This window comes from Lynx rufus, unplaced genomic scaffold (genome assembly GCF_022079265.1).
Source record: "Lynx rufus isolate CCGP_SWC_20201006 ecotype Redwood Valley unplaced genomic scaffold, mLynRuf1.p SCAF_2, whole genome shotgun sequence".
Lineage (NCBI taxonomy): Eukaryota > Metazoa > Chordata > Mammalia > Carnivora > Felidae > Lynx > Lynx rufus.
In genome coordinates, this window is record NW_025814834.1 from 209,384,826 (window position 1) to 209,399,472 (window position 14,647).

General features: G+C 56.3%; 1 protein-coding gene across 1 annotated transcript in view; it reads right to left on the minus strand.

Moving 5' to 3' along the window:
- IGSF21 (immunoglobin superfamily member 21) overlaps positions 1–14,647 on the minus strand; it is a 239,462-nt gene that overhangs the window by 56,652 nt on the left and 168,163 nt on the right. The gene's annotated exons all lie outside the window — the stretch shown is intronic.

Sequence of the window (14,647 nt, forward strand, 5' to 3'; positions counted from 1 at the left end):
ACCTCTCCATCCATCCATCCATCCATCCATCCAACCACACCTCTCCATTCTTCCATCCATCCACCCATCCATCTAACAAGTCTACATTAAGTGTCTACCATGTGCCACTCAATGCCCTTGATGGGGGCACTAGCATTCCCATTGTACACATGAGGAGAGGCCTCAGGGAAGTTATATAATGTGCCTTGCTGCTGGGTCTATCCAAGTTAATCTCTGGGGAGAACAACATTATCAAACCCTGGATTCAAGTGTGGCCAGGCTTGCTGGCTGGAGGCAGAGTTTCCCTCATTCCTTGGTTCCAGGTGGTTCCAGGTGAGCCAGCTTGTGTCAGCCTAGGGTGTGGACGGACCAGAGCAAACATCCCCCACCACTGAGGTCCCTCTCACACGGTGCTTCACACTCCCCTGCCTTCACTCCAGCCACTGGATGCCTGCCTGGCTTTTGCCCCTACTGTGCCCCCCAACTGGAAAGCCTTCCTCCTGTTTCTTTGGCCATTTCCCATCAAGCATGGCCTCTGATAAACCGCCCAAGCCCCTCACCCTCCTGTGCCTCTGTCAGCCAGGCCAGGTGGATGCTTGGGGACTCCCAGGGTCCCCACCAGGCTATGAGTGCCTCCCACAGTTCAAGAAATGTGTCTCATTGCAGCTGGAATTCCAAGCCGCTCTCCCGGGCCTGATGCATCATTGGCGTCTGTGCAAAAGCTTGCAGAGAGATAGGGCGGCAGAGGGTGAGGACCAAGGCTTTGGCCTCAGATCGCCCCGGCTGGTCATGACTCTGCCAGAAGTCATTCTCTATGTGGCCTCAGGCAAGGCACTTGCCTTCTCGGATCCCCCATTTCCTCGTCTGCAACGTGGGGTCCATGAAGGATGACCCTCACGTGCGTATTATGGGGCTTCCACAAGTTCACATACACAGAGGCCGGAGCAGAGGGCCCAGCCCACAGTCGTGGTCACGCGCACTCAATAAATGTTAGTACCGTTATCACTATTAATTAGGTGTGAATCATCTTTGTCCCTGACGGATGACCTGCTACCCTCCAGAGAATGAGTCAAGTCTCTAAAGGTGGAACGTGGCAAAAGACAGCAGCCAGGCTGGGCTGGAGGAGGAGGAGCAGGCGGGCTGAGGCTGACTAGACAATGTCTTTGTTAAAAAAAATAAAAAATAAAAAATAAAAAAAATCGGGCTACGTTCACGGGAAGGCACATGCATGAGAATAGGTTTATCAAGGTGGTTTTCAGTTCCACTGTAATTTAAAATAAATAAGTCAATTTAATGTGTATAGAGTGAGTTATGCCTTATTAGGGACACGGTGAGCTGAGGAAACTTGGCCAAGGCGAAATTTGAGAAATTGGCCCCGGCCGCGAGAGTAATTACGGCAACACTTTAGTGCAGTCCTGCCCGATGATATTTTCATTCTGTCTAATTTATTAGTTTATTAGCTTTATGGTGAACGTAGAAAGTTAGACCACAACACGGGTCTAATTTGATCAGAGCCAAATTTTCATGTCTTCCCGGGATGGCTGTAATAAGGCAAGAGACCCCTGCTTCGGAACCATTTCCAAGTGTTCCGGAAAGAGGCAGGGCAGAGTTCCAGGCCTCTGGGTACTAGGGGTGCAAATCAGGAAGCGACAGAGGACCCGGGTCCAGGCAGAGCGCAGACCATCTGGTTTTTAAATGCCAGCGCCTCGGCTCTCCAGTCATGTGACCTCAAGCACTTGGGATGCGTGGGTCTCAGTTTTCCCACCTCTGAAATGGGACCAATAGTGATTCCGACCTGAATGGTAACGGAGAGCCCTGTGTAAGCAGGGCCTGTGTGGGGTTGGTCACCACTGTCTCCCTAGAGCCCAGCACCATGCCTGGTCATCACAGGCATTCAGTAAAGGTTGCTGGGTGAGTGTGGCAAAGGCTGACGTCCGTGTAAGGTGCTTAACCCATAATCGTCACCCCACTCCTGCTTCAGGTGCTTTGTGCCAGTTCTAAGAGCTTTCTGAACTCATTTAAGCCTTGGAAGCATTCTTACAAGGTAGGTACTGTTATTATCGTTAGAGGGGGGAAACTGAGGCACTGTCTAGGGTCCCATAGCCAGGGTGGCAGGGCTGGGATTCAGACGCCAGGAGCCTACCTCTAGGGTGACCCTATCATGCCATCTCCTGTCTTCAGGGTTCCTTATGTTTTGGCTTGATTATTTCTAACAAAGACTCAGTTCCATGACACCCTGGGGGTGTCGAACTCGAACCCTTTCATTTGGAGCCCAAACCCCGCCTGAGCTGGCCGCCTCTTCCCTCTCCAGCTGCCATGGTTTCTGCTTCCTCTCTCCCTCCGAACTCCTCCCCAGGCCCCCGCTTCTCTACCCAGGCAGTCTCCGCGCCGGCCCCACCCAGCACCCAGTAGGTCCACTCAGTTCAACAAACGCCTTTGAGCCGCTCAGCCTGCTGGGCCAGCCCAGGACAGTGTGGGGAGGGGGGGCATGGGGAGGGACAGCAAAGCTTCTTGCTCTCAAGGAGCCCGTGCCCAAGTTCCTGAGCACCTACTGTGCGCCAGACCCTGAAGAGGGAACTGGAGATACAGAAAGGGAAGGGATGGTCCCTGCATCTTACATATGGTCTAAGGGGCTTCACGGATGGGGTTGAGTATCCTGAGATGGGGAGGTTCTCCTGGACTATGAAATCACGAGTCCTTAACAGAGAGGGGCAGGACGGTCAGGCTCAGGGAAGGAGAGGTGGTAACAGACGAGCAGGTGGGAGCCACGTTACTGCCACAGGGGGACCGTAAGCCCAGGCATGTGGGCACTTCGAGAAACTTCAAAAGGCAAAGAAACAGGTTCTTCCCCGGAGCTTCCAGTAGGAACTGACCCCCGATCTTAGCCCAGTGAGACCCATTCCAGACTTCTGACCCCCGGAATTGTAAGATCCTAAATTTGTGGCATTTTAAGCCCCTGGGTTTATGGTGATTTGTGGCAGAGACGGTAGGAAAGGAATGTAACAGCCACATGGATGGAGTTAGTTGCTATTGCGTGAAAACCCGACCAAGCGAGATCTCGTTGCATTTCCCAGCGGCCACCCTCCTGGGGGTAAGCGGGTGCTCACCCCATTCTATAGATTCAGTTGACTCGCTTACTTAACAAGTGTTTATCGATTGCCCAGGAACCTTCCAGGTGCTGGGGATGGAGAGGGTGAGCGAGAGAGCAGAGGAGTCGTGATCTCTAGAGGACGAGGGAGACAATAACCAGGCAAATCTATAAGTAGGTATCACAACACCGGGAAGTTACACAGATATATTCTATGGGGGGGGGGGAAGGCAGAGTAGAGACGGTGATGGGGATGCTGTGTTAGGCAAGGTGGTCAGGGAAGGCCTCTCTGCAGAGGTGACAGCTGAGCAGAATCTCGGATGGACCGGAGGAGGGAGCCACGTGGACATCTGGAACGTTCTAGGCAAAGAAACTGATCGCAGTTGCTCACCTGGGTTTGAAGACCAGGGAGGGCCTACTGAATTTGGCCTGGGCAGGTTCCCAGGGGCAGAAATGTGTGAGTTTGGCCTGGAAGGATTGTGGGGGATGTGACAGGCAGGGGTGGTGGGTGCCGTTTCTGCGAAGTCAGGTGAGGGAGAGGCACGGTGGCTGCTTTAAGAAATGGAGTCACCCCTGTGGCTGGACCAAGGGCAGGAACACACAGGATGTAGAGCGTCTAGAACTTTCCTTCCCTGCTGGTGGGGCTGTGAAAGGGGCAGTGTTGTAGGCTGAACTGCGTCTCTCCAAAATATAGGTCAACATTATAACTCCTGGTACCCGTGAATGAGTTGGTATTTGGAAATAGGGTCTTTTGTGCAGGTAACCAAAGTAAGATGAAGTCATACTGGGTTAGGGCCCACCGGAACCCACCCTAATTAGCGTGGGCCCTAATTTCTACTGTCCTCAGCCACCCAGCTTGTGGTATTTTGTTACCGCGGCCCGAGCAAATTGATACAGGCTGCTTCCGCTGAAGTCGAACACCTGCCTTCCCTACCTTCCCGAATCTCCTCTCCTGGGGATGCGTCCGAGAGAAGCCCGACTCTCACGTTCAAAGCGACTGCCCTTGTCAACACTAGAAGCAACAACCCCAACGTCCCTGCGCGGAAGGACGGAGCAAGAGACGGTAATCGATCGGCGCCACGGAGCGCTACGCAGCAACGAGAAAGGGTCACCCGCCGACGCGCGCAGCCACGCAGACGAACCTCCCAGACGTCACGCCGAGCGATAGGAGCCGGACGCCGCAGGTGTCGTTCTATTTACGTGCGAAGCAGGGGCGGGAGAAACTAGCCGAAGCTCATTCGAGAGTTCGAGTCCTGTGTCCCTCTTGGGAGAATACCGGTGGGACGCTGGAAATGTGCTACGTCCTGATCTGCGCCGGGGGCGGGGCGGCGGGGTACATGTGTGTGATTCGCTGAGCTGGACCCTATACAGGAAGCACTTTACTGTGTGTATGTCTTCAGGTAAAAGGGAAAGAAAGCGATGGGGATCCCCAGGGTAGGGCCTCAAAAGTTTTACAGAGCTGGTTTTGCTGGTCTCCAAGAGGCTGGGGATAGAGGGATGCTGAGCAGAGGGCGAGTGGCATCGAGAGAGGATTGATGTGTCCAGCCCCCCCCCCCCCCCACCACTTGGCCCAGAATCAGCTGGAGCAGCTGGCAGGGCCTCCATGTGCCTGTCCCCACCCCGCTGGCATCACAGCCTGGGCGAGCAGGGGAGAAACAGAGCAGAGAGAGGTAATGATGCAGAGACAGCCCGGGCTGTCTCCCTCCCCTGCCAGCCTCTCCTTATCAGCTCGCTGCTGCGCCCCGCTCGGTGCTCATCAGCTCCCTCCCCCCCAGGGCGCCCTGGGGTTTGCCATCAGACCTCTGCACCCGCCCGCTGGCTGCTCTGGGACCCGGCCTTTGTCACGAGCCTCCTCCACGGGCAAAAAGGCCTTCGGCAGCTGGCTAGAGGCAGGGGATGGAACACCACCCCGCGTGGGGCTGAGCATCCTGTCACGGGAAGGGTGGCAAGTGCTTGGCCCCACGGTCCCACAGCCCACGGCCCTGAAGGGGCAGGCAGCTCTGTGCCCCCATTCTGGTCAGCCTCACCCCAGAGCCCGGCCCCTCCCCAGAGGCTGAGCTCAGATGAGTGAATGAACTCACAGGCCAGTGGTGGTGCTGTCTCGTTCGGAAGGACAGGGGCCCCGCCTGTGGACTGCCTGGGTTCAAATCCCGGCTCGTACTTAACCTGGGGCAAAACATTTGAGTGCTCTCGGCCCCTCGGTTATCCTATCTGTGAAATGGGACCAGTAGTGACATTTTCTCCAAAGCTATGAGTTTTTACCAATAACGTGCATGGGCTTGGCACCCAGGCGGCCCCAGCCAAGCGCTTGCTGTCGTAATTAGTGTGGCGGCTACAGAGACAAAGGCCACAAAAGTCACCTTTCTGCTTGGGAGCCCTTTGAGGAGCTCAGACCCACAGACAGAGTCTGTGGGCGTCTCTTCTTTCTCAGAGTCTCATGAGGGGGAGAAGCTGGGGGTGGGAGCAGGGTTCGGTGAGGGTGGCCCTGGCCCAGCCTGACGCCTGCTTCGAATTCTGGGCGGTCCCTGCAGGCTGCATGGGTCCCGGGTGTGGATCTGGGTCTGCTGGGTCCACAGGTCTCAGAGGGTCATATCGGCCACCCCCCTGCCTTCTCACCGCACTCATGTCAAGCCAGAAAAGCGGGCTTTTTCTGCCCCTTGTCAGAATCTCCAGAGGAGGGCCCCCGGGCAAGGTGGGAAGGGGGGAGCTGGGGCTGTGGGTGTAGAGGAGACAGCACCCTCCAGGCAGAGAGCAAGCACCCAGGTGGAGGCTCCAGGTGCTGGGCCTCTCGCTCCACAACCCTGGCATATGGGCAGCCTGGGCATGGAGAGCCCCCGCCTGCATGCCTCGGGCCTCCTGCCCGTCCCAGGGCCCCACACGCGGTACTGGCATGGTCTCTTTTCATGTCTGCCTGGGCCTCGGTCTCCTCATCTGTAAAATGGGGCATGAGGCACACGGCCTGTCTCCTGGGGTGACGTGAGGCTGGAATGAGAAAACCCATGTAGACTATTCACTCTCTCTCTCTCTCTCTCTCTCAAAATAAATAAACTTAAACAAAGAAACAAATAAAAAATTCCTACAACCTGGGCATCTGGGTGGCTTAGGTGGTTGAGCATCTGACTTTGGGTTTCGGCTCAGGTCATGATCCCAGGGTTGGGGGATCAAGCCCTGCGTCAGGCATGGAGCCTTGCTGAGATTCTCTCTCTCTGTCCCTCCCCTGTTGATGTTTTCTCTCTCTCTCTCTCTCAAAAACAAAAAAAAAAAAAGAGAATTCCTACAACCCTCCCCACTGCCAAGGGTGATGGGGTCCCGTATCCCCATATGCCAAGCCTCCTGGGGCATTTAGAGCACTGGCTGAGAGCCCAGTGGCCTGCTTCTCCCCTCTCATATGGCTCGGGTACTCACCTGCTGTGTGACCTTGGGCAAGTCACTTAACCTCTCTGAGCCTCATCCTTTCACCTACAAATGGGGATAGTAATAGCACCCCCCGCCAAACTGAGGATTTGCAAGTCAACGTGTGTGAACTGCTTACAGCAGTCACAGCTTGACAAACACTGGCCTTAGCTTCACTATTAGTCCTCAGATCGCAGGGCTCTGGCGGTATCATCACTCTCGTGGGGGAAGCAAAGGTCCAGGGAAGTTAAATTAAAGTGCTCGAAAGCCCCTGGCAGGGTTGGCGAGTGGGGGTGGGGGGGAAGAGTTATGACTGGCTTTGGTCCCATGGTCCCCACAAAACACTCAACATGCCCAGGAACATTAACTTAGCAGGGGAAAGAGAAAAAAGAAACACACACACACACACACACACACACACACAACCAAACAAATGCCCTGTCAAGGAAGGAAATATGTAATCAATTAACCGAGCCTCCCCAAACCTCTCCAAATAATAATTAGGACTGTCAGCCCAGCTCACAAGGAAACTGCCATTGCAAGGGCCCGTCGCTCCCCTGAGAATCCGGACGTGAAAACGCAGGACCCATTGGGTGCCGAGGAGGGATCCCGGCACCTCTCAGGACTCTGGGCTTCCTGTCTCCCGGGCCCCAGCCTTGGCTGTGCACGGAGACCAGTCACCCTGTGGACTGGGTCCCCCTCCTGTTCCCACCGAGAGTACAGCAAGGAAGCGGCAGGTAGGGATAGAGCTGGGAGGGATGCCCATCACCTAGTGCTCCCTCCCATTTGTGCGCTGGAAAAAGGACGTTGGGGCTCAGAGAAGTCGAGACCCTGGCCACTGCAGACGCGCGACTAGGCTCCTGGGCTCTTGTCTCAGTGCCGGACTGTGGTCTAATAACCCGACCCTCTGACCGGAGTTCACGTCTCTGTATAAGAAGTATTTATTGGTCACTGACTACACAGGTGCCTGGCTTCGACTGGACACCATGGGAACAGAGGAGAGCTGGAAAGACCAAGCAAAAGGGAAACCATGTATGCAGATACATAAAAGAGAGAGTTGCACTGGAGAGCAGTCAAAGCCATGAAGAGCAAAGAGCAAACAAATGGCCACAAAGGCCTGGATGGGGGGAGCCCTTCAGATGGGGGATCAGGGAGACATCTATGCAGAGGTGACATCTGATCTGAGACCTGGGATGGGAAAAGAGTGTGCTTGGCAGAGGAAAAGCCTGAGCAAATGTCCTGAGGTAGGAAAGGCTGAGGTGACCAGAGGATGGCCAGGGAGCAAGAGGGGTGGGCCATGAGGCTGGCCATGTGGTTGGGATCACCTGGGATCTCGTAGTCCCGAAGCCACCAGAAGCCAGGATCCTCTCCCAAGCGAGTTGGAAAGCCCTTGTGGGGCTTCAAGTAGCAGGTGCCATGATCTGAAAGCTCCCTCTGGCTGCTGGGGGTAGAAGGCACCTGGGCAGTGAGGGGTCCAGAGGCGCAGAGAAGGGACGCGAGCTGTCGGGAGCCGGGAAGAAGAAGCTAGCACTCGACTGGACGCCAGGAAGCCTGGGTCCTGGCTCCTTCATTGCTACTGGACTGTGTGACCTGGAAGAAGTCACTCAACCTCTCTGGTTGTCTCTTTGGCTTTTTCTGAGATGAGAAAGACCTCCCTGGCCCGCAGCCTTGTTGGCGCTACTCCATCATCTCGGCTGTGGTCGGTGTTACCTGCAAATAGACTCGTGTCTATTTCCTACAAAAGGCCAATGTCCCCCCCCCCTCCCCCCGCCGTCTTCTCACTTAGTTCTCTCCCTGGCAGGTGTTGGGTGACGCCTTCTCCCTGAGTCTACAGCCACCCAGGGAGCCAGCTGGGCACGCTTCCTCCGTTCACTCATTCTCTCCCTCCCTCCCTCCCTTCCTTTCCTTCCTTCCTTCCTTCGCTCACTCACTCATTCATTCCTCCACTCATTCCGGCACCTGCCATCACTTCAAGCCTGCTGCGAGCTCAGCAGTGCGCGCACGTCTCCTGCCCTCTCCTTGCCTGACTGAACTTCCAGGACCCTTAGGCTCACCAGACCTTCCATTCACCGTCAATCCCCCCCAATCCTCACCTCCTGAAACAAAATTACCTTCCGAGGCACAGAAGATTCTCCCAGAACCTGGGAACTTTATTAGGGCTGCAATAATATATTAAAGAGGAGGTCTGAATCACCCGGAGCAAAGTCTAATGTGAAGAAATACCGCGGCGACAAATACTTTGTTCTGAACCGTTTACTAAATTAAGTCTTTCCTGGACATTTTTAGCCTTCAATTTTTTTTTAATACCAGTAATAAAGTAGTTGCATAATTAGTAATAAAGCTGACAGCCCAGTTACTGATTTTTTACTTAGAAGGAAAAGGATAATGTGTGTGTGTGTGTGTGTGTGTGTGTGTGTGTGTAGATAATTTCTAACAGCCCTGGTTGTCTGACTGCAGATATAGAAATGATTTGCTATCTCAGCAACTCTGCCCCGCGGGCTGGGGTCGGGGAAAGCTGCGCTGAGCTCTGTGGAAACGGTTGTCTAGGCGTCAGAAGATGAGCTTTGGTTGCCCAAAGCTGTGTGACCTTAGGGAAGTCATCCACCATCTCTGGTCTTTTGGTTTTCTCACCTGGAGAATGAGGGGGTTGGGCTGGGTGATGCCCGAAGGCTCCTGGCAGATCTGCCCGGAGTCTGGGAGGGGACGAGGACTTTCAACGGCATCTGTGGGTCCTATAGTTGTACCTCTTGACCGAAACCTCTCCCCCGCCTTGTGTTTCCATCCACCTACTTGCCATCTTTGCTCAGGGGTCTCGCAGACATGCCTCACCTGGCCCAAACAGAACTCAGGAATCCTGTACCCGTCCCCAGCCCTAGCCGGTCCTCGCTGGTCTCCCCGTCTCGGGAAGGAGCCCCTCCACCTACGTGCTCTGGCCATGGTCCTGGAGGCCACGCTCAAGCTCCTGTCCCGCTGACGGCCTCCACTTCCAGTCCATTGGGTTTCCAAGCCCTTCCCCCATCACTTCCGCCCCCTCGGCCTGGCCAGCCCAGCCCCTCACTTCCTCAGCTGCCCCAAAGTAGAAACGGGATCAATCTCAATGACTCCTCCTCATTTCCAGAATACAATTCAAACGCTAATGACCCAGAATGTTCTACGACAAGCGACAAGTGGCTCTTAAACTTGCCTGCCTATGGGAATCCCCTTGGGGAACTTTGAAAACCTGATGTCTGTGTCCCCACCCTCTTGCCCTCAAGGTTCTGATTCAACTGCTGGGGCTTGGCCTGGGGGTCAGGGGTGTGCAAAGCTCCCTGGGTGTTTGTAATGGGGGCTGCAGACCGCAGAACTGGGGTCACCTGGGAGACGACCAGAAACACAGCATGGCAGGGCTCCCCACAACCCACCCCTCCACTGAATTAGACCAAGCAGGGCCTGTGCGCAGTCAAGTTCAAGAGGCTCCGTGAGATGTGGCCTCATCTCCCACACTCCCTGCAGTGTCCTTTGGCCCAGCCACTCGGCTTCTCTCTCCTCTTCAATGACACATCAAGCTGGCTCCCAGCTCAGGCCCTTGCTCTCCTCCTCTGCCAGAATGCTCATTCCCTGACCTTCATGTGGCGGCTTCCTCTCTCTTCCGGATCCCAGAGAGACCTCTCCCCCAGCCCCTCCCTGTGTCACAGCCCCGGGAATGTTGGCTCCATGGGCACAGGGACCTTACCTCCCTTGTTCACCTCTGTCTCCTGATGTCCACGGGTCACAAAGAAACACTTTTCAAACGGCAAATGAATAATTAGGGCGAGCCGTACCCGAGGTGGTTGAAACGTTATCGCGGTGCGTGGGACACGTCATTGGAAATATCCCCTGCCTCCCGCCCCAGGGTCTGTGTGATGTGAGTCTGCAACTCCTTGTGGTTGATTGTGGGTGGTGGCACTGACTCTGGAAGGCCCTTGGTAAGGACGGCTTGTTCCCGGAGGAGGGGAGGGTTACCCCAGAGGCCCCCATTCCACCAGCACAGGGACTCAGCCCCATTCACTGGGGAAGCCCCCCGGGGAGGAAATTTCTGCTTGACGGGGAAGCTCTCCCAGCTCTTGGGCTAGTCACCCCCCCTCTCTGGGCTGAGTTTAATCCCCATAAATAGGGTCTGAGATCTGCACTCTATAGGTTGTCGTTAGGGTTTAGGCAAATGATGAATGGGAAAGAGTTTTGCTGACCGTTTGAAATAATAACTCCACATTTGGATAACCTGTCAGATCGTTAATTTAACAAATCTCTACTGACATCCCGTGCTGGGCACTGACGCTGTAGAGATGAAGAAAGGAATGTTCCCTATTCTTAAGGGACAAGACCCATCCTGGGTGATTGGAGGGGCCACAGGCGGGACACCCCCTATTGCAATACCCCAGTGCATCACCAGAGGGCAGCAGACAGCTTTGCAAGCATTTCCCTCCCCAGGGGGACCGACCTCTGAGAGAAGGGCGCGTCCTGGGAGCCCCGGGGGCCTCCTCACGGGTCTGGGCGCAAACACAGAGTGGGGGCAGCGGGTGGAGGAGGCTGCCCAGCGCTAGCTGCCCGCTCGGCAGGGCACATCTCGGTCCCCCGCATCAACTCTCCACCAACCCCAGACCCAACGTGGAGAAGTGCTCCTGCCCTTGTCAGGGAACAAGAGAAAAGAGGGTGGGCCCTCGAGGCCGGAAGAGAGGATCCTGGGGAGGCTTGAGCTGAGGACGCGTCTGGGGCGAGAGGGCCCTGCCAGCCTGGGCTGCTCGGGGCCTGGGTGGCGGGGGCATCTGTGTGAGCCGCCCAGGGCCCCCTGGCGCGGGAAGAGCGGCGATGCGCCGCCCAGCGTGCTCCCGGAGCACTGCCACTGGGGGCGGTGCCGGGAGGGCTGTGCGAGGCCTTAGGAGCCCGGCTCCCAGAGGCCAGAGCAGGACTGGCCAGGGCTGGGAAAGGAGGGAAGCGGGGAGCTGCGTGACGCCCAGGACCAGGGGCGGTGGGGGCGGGGGCGGGTGTTGGGAGGAAGGCCACAGGGCAGGGGGAGGGACCTGGGGGGGGAGGGGGGCAGGAGGCGTGTCCCGCTTGGGCCTTGGGAAACACGCAGGTTAAGCGGATCTCTCTGCGAGTCAGTGGGATTGACACCAACAGCTGAGCAGACGGGCGGCTCCTGGAGACCCACTTCTGGAGCCGGGACTGGGCATCACTTGGTCTCCTTGGCGGGGGCATCCAGGGGCCTGGAACTGCCAGGCAGCAGCTATTTTTAAAGTGGAGACTGACTCTGGCAGCTTGCTACCTGGAGGCACCAAGTATCTTGGGCCACAGATCAGTGTGTGTGTGTGTGTGTGTGTGTGTGTGCATGTTCATCATGTGCACGGGGTGGGGGGGGATGGACACATCAGGTTGCATGTCCTTACTAAGTTCCTCAGTCTCGAGTGCCTGGTGCTGGTCCTGAGTGGGTAGGCACTCCGTGACTGTGTTGAACGAGCCTGCCCCCGACGGCCCAGAGACCCAATCCGGCCTGGTGTGTGAACCCAGACTTCACCATGTGTATGCTGTGTGACCTTGGACAAGTGACCACACCTCTCTGTTCTTCTGTGCCACCACCCACTACAACAGGATTCCATGAGTCTGAGATCTGTACTCCCGGGATGGTTGTTAGAGTTAAAGCGGATGCTGGGTTGGAAAAAGTTTTGCTGTTTGAAACGATAATTCCACATTTGGATAAGCTGTCAGTCTCTTGATTCGACAAACCTTTACCAAGGCCCTGGGTCCCCCTCGTAGGCCCTGTGTGCCAGGCACTGAGGACCTAGAGATGAACTAGGGAGGGTGCCCGCCCTGACAGACAGGCCCAGGAGGGGAGGCTGAGGGCCCTGCCTGTGGGCCTGACACAGACACGGGTCCAGTAACTCCTACTCTGACTGGTACACTGGGGGCAAGAGGCCTGGGGTTGGGTCAGTAGGGCTCCTTTGGGGAAAGTGCCAGGGGGCTATAGGGAGGGCACCTTGCTCCTGGGCCCCCTTGTTCCCTAGCCAAGGCCCCGTTTTCTGAGAAGATTAGCACAGGGCCACGCACACACCAGCTGTTTTCGTTCCCCTGGTAACTGTGCCAGCTGGGCATGGAGGTGTGACCCGGGCTCGGGAGCTGGTCGGTGCCTGTGAGGTCACTGGCTGGTCGACTATTTTGTCACCTTCAACCTGAACGAGCCTGGCCCCCGGGGGCCTTAGGACAACCGTTTGCTGGCCACCGGCTATCAGCAGGACCTAGACGTGTCTGTGCCTTGCCTCTTCCCCCTGAGTCCTCTGGCCCCAGTCTGCATATCGGAGCAGGTGGAAGGTGTTGAGTGGAACACAGATGCTGCCAGAAACTTTATCCGGAAGACTTTTAAAAAGACGGATTCCCCGGGCCCCGCTCCAGAGGCCTTGAATCAAATTCTGTCTTGGTGGACCCAGGAACTGGTATTTTTAAGCAACTCCCAAGGCGATCCTAATGCAGGTGGTCTGGGGGCGGGGGGCAGCTTGCTGCTGGGGCCGAGTGGGGGTGGGGGGTGAGGAGTGGGGGGTGGGGGGAGGGAACCTTGCAGCCCAAGCTCCGAGGAGCGCGGGGCTCGCGGCTGGAAACGCCTCCAGTGGCCGGGAGGAGAACCCCTGGGTTTCAGATGGGGACCCGGCTCCCGCTTGGGCTGTTCAATCCAGATGCGGATAAGAGGCATGATCTGTTCTGAAAAAAACTGAAGAAAAGGGCTTCAAGGTTATCCTCACAATGTCACTCTGGCTCTTTTGCATTCCTGGAGGCTCACTGGGTAGGAGAGGGGAGAGGGTTTCCAGTGGGTCAAGAACGGGGCGAGACCTAGCACAAGCCCGGCACGTGAGGTACTCGGCGTGTATTTGCCGAGCGGTCAGATGAGCGAACAAATGAACCACCGTTTCGTGTGCTATGTGAATCCTGGCGAAAAAAGATGCACGGCTCATGATAACATGCAGAAAAGGACAAGGACGCGATGGGACTCAGACTCTCAGATCAACCAGGGTCCGACGGCCCTTTTCTCTGTACGGAGAGTGAAGGAGGAGCTTGCCCTGCACCTTCGAGATGAGTCTGCAGAAGGGCCAGTTACCTTCCCGAAGGGAAGCAAGCCCCTCTGCTCTTTGGATCAAACCGTGCATGTGTCTAAAAACCAGCACGGTGTTCCGTCGAACAGATCCCGGGGGCCTCCTCTCCTCTGCGGTCTCTGCCTGCCTGCTTCGAGTGGTCCCGTCCTTAGGTCCAGCGCCTCCCCTACCCCCACGCTTTCGCCCAGGCAGTGCCCTCCGCCTGGAGTGTCTGCTCCCAGCTCCTCTTTGTCTAAAACCTACTTCTGCTTCTAGGGCCACTTCAAACGCCACCTTCTCTGTGATTTCCCCGGTCTCTCCAGCTCTGATTCATCACCGCATTATATCGGAATCTTTCCTATGACAGCCATCACTTTATTACGCGAATGGTTAGCTATTTATCTCCGTGTTTTATCTCCCCTTTCTCTCCCTTCACTCCACAAATATTTATGGTTCCTCTCTAAAGGCCGGGTGGGGGTCTGGGGTTACTGAGATGGAAAAGACAGAGCGGAGCCTTGGGGGAGCTTCTGGGCAAGTGGGGGTGGGGGTAGGGGGCAGGCTTTAAGCTCCGAGGAAGCTGGGGCCGCATTCTGACCGCCTCTGGGCGCCATGCCCCAGCTCTGTGCCTTGGATGCAGCAAATGTTCAGTACGCGCTGTCTCGAAGTCATAAAGGAAGTGGCATTTCTTCCCGCGTCCTTTCTCCTCCAGGGTCTTCTAGCATTCACTTGATTTCTCCCACATCTCCCCCCTCTGATAAATATGAATCAGGGAGGTATAACTGTGTACTCGCGTTCTCCACGAAGCCCCCGGGCTCCTCCCCACCCACCCAGCTGTTCTCCGCCTCCTGCCGAGGCTCCAGGGGACGGCGCACGGGTTCACGGGAATGGTAAGCAACCCTTGGAAGGGGAGCTGGCTCTCTGGCACCGCTTTGCCTCCTGGCCCCTGCCAGTCCCATGCCCTCTCCCAGCTTACTCAGACTTGGGAACTTAGTCCTGAGCAGAGGCTCATCCGGGGAGGGCTTTGTCTTCCTTCCCGGACATCTCCAACCCGCCTTCCACTTGGCAAGGGGGGTGAGCTTTACAAGATACATATCACATCAGACCATGACCTCTG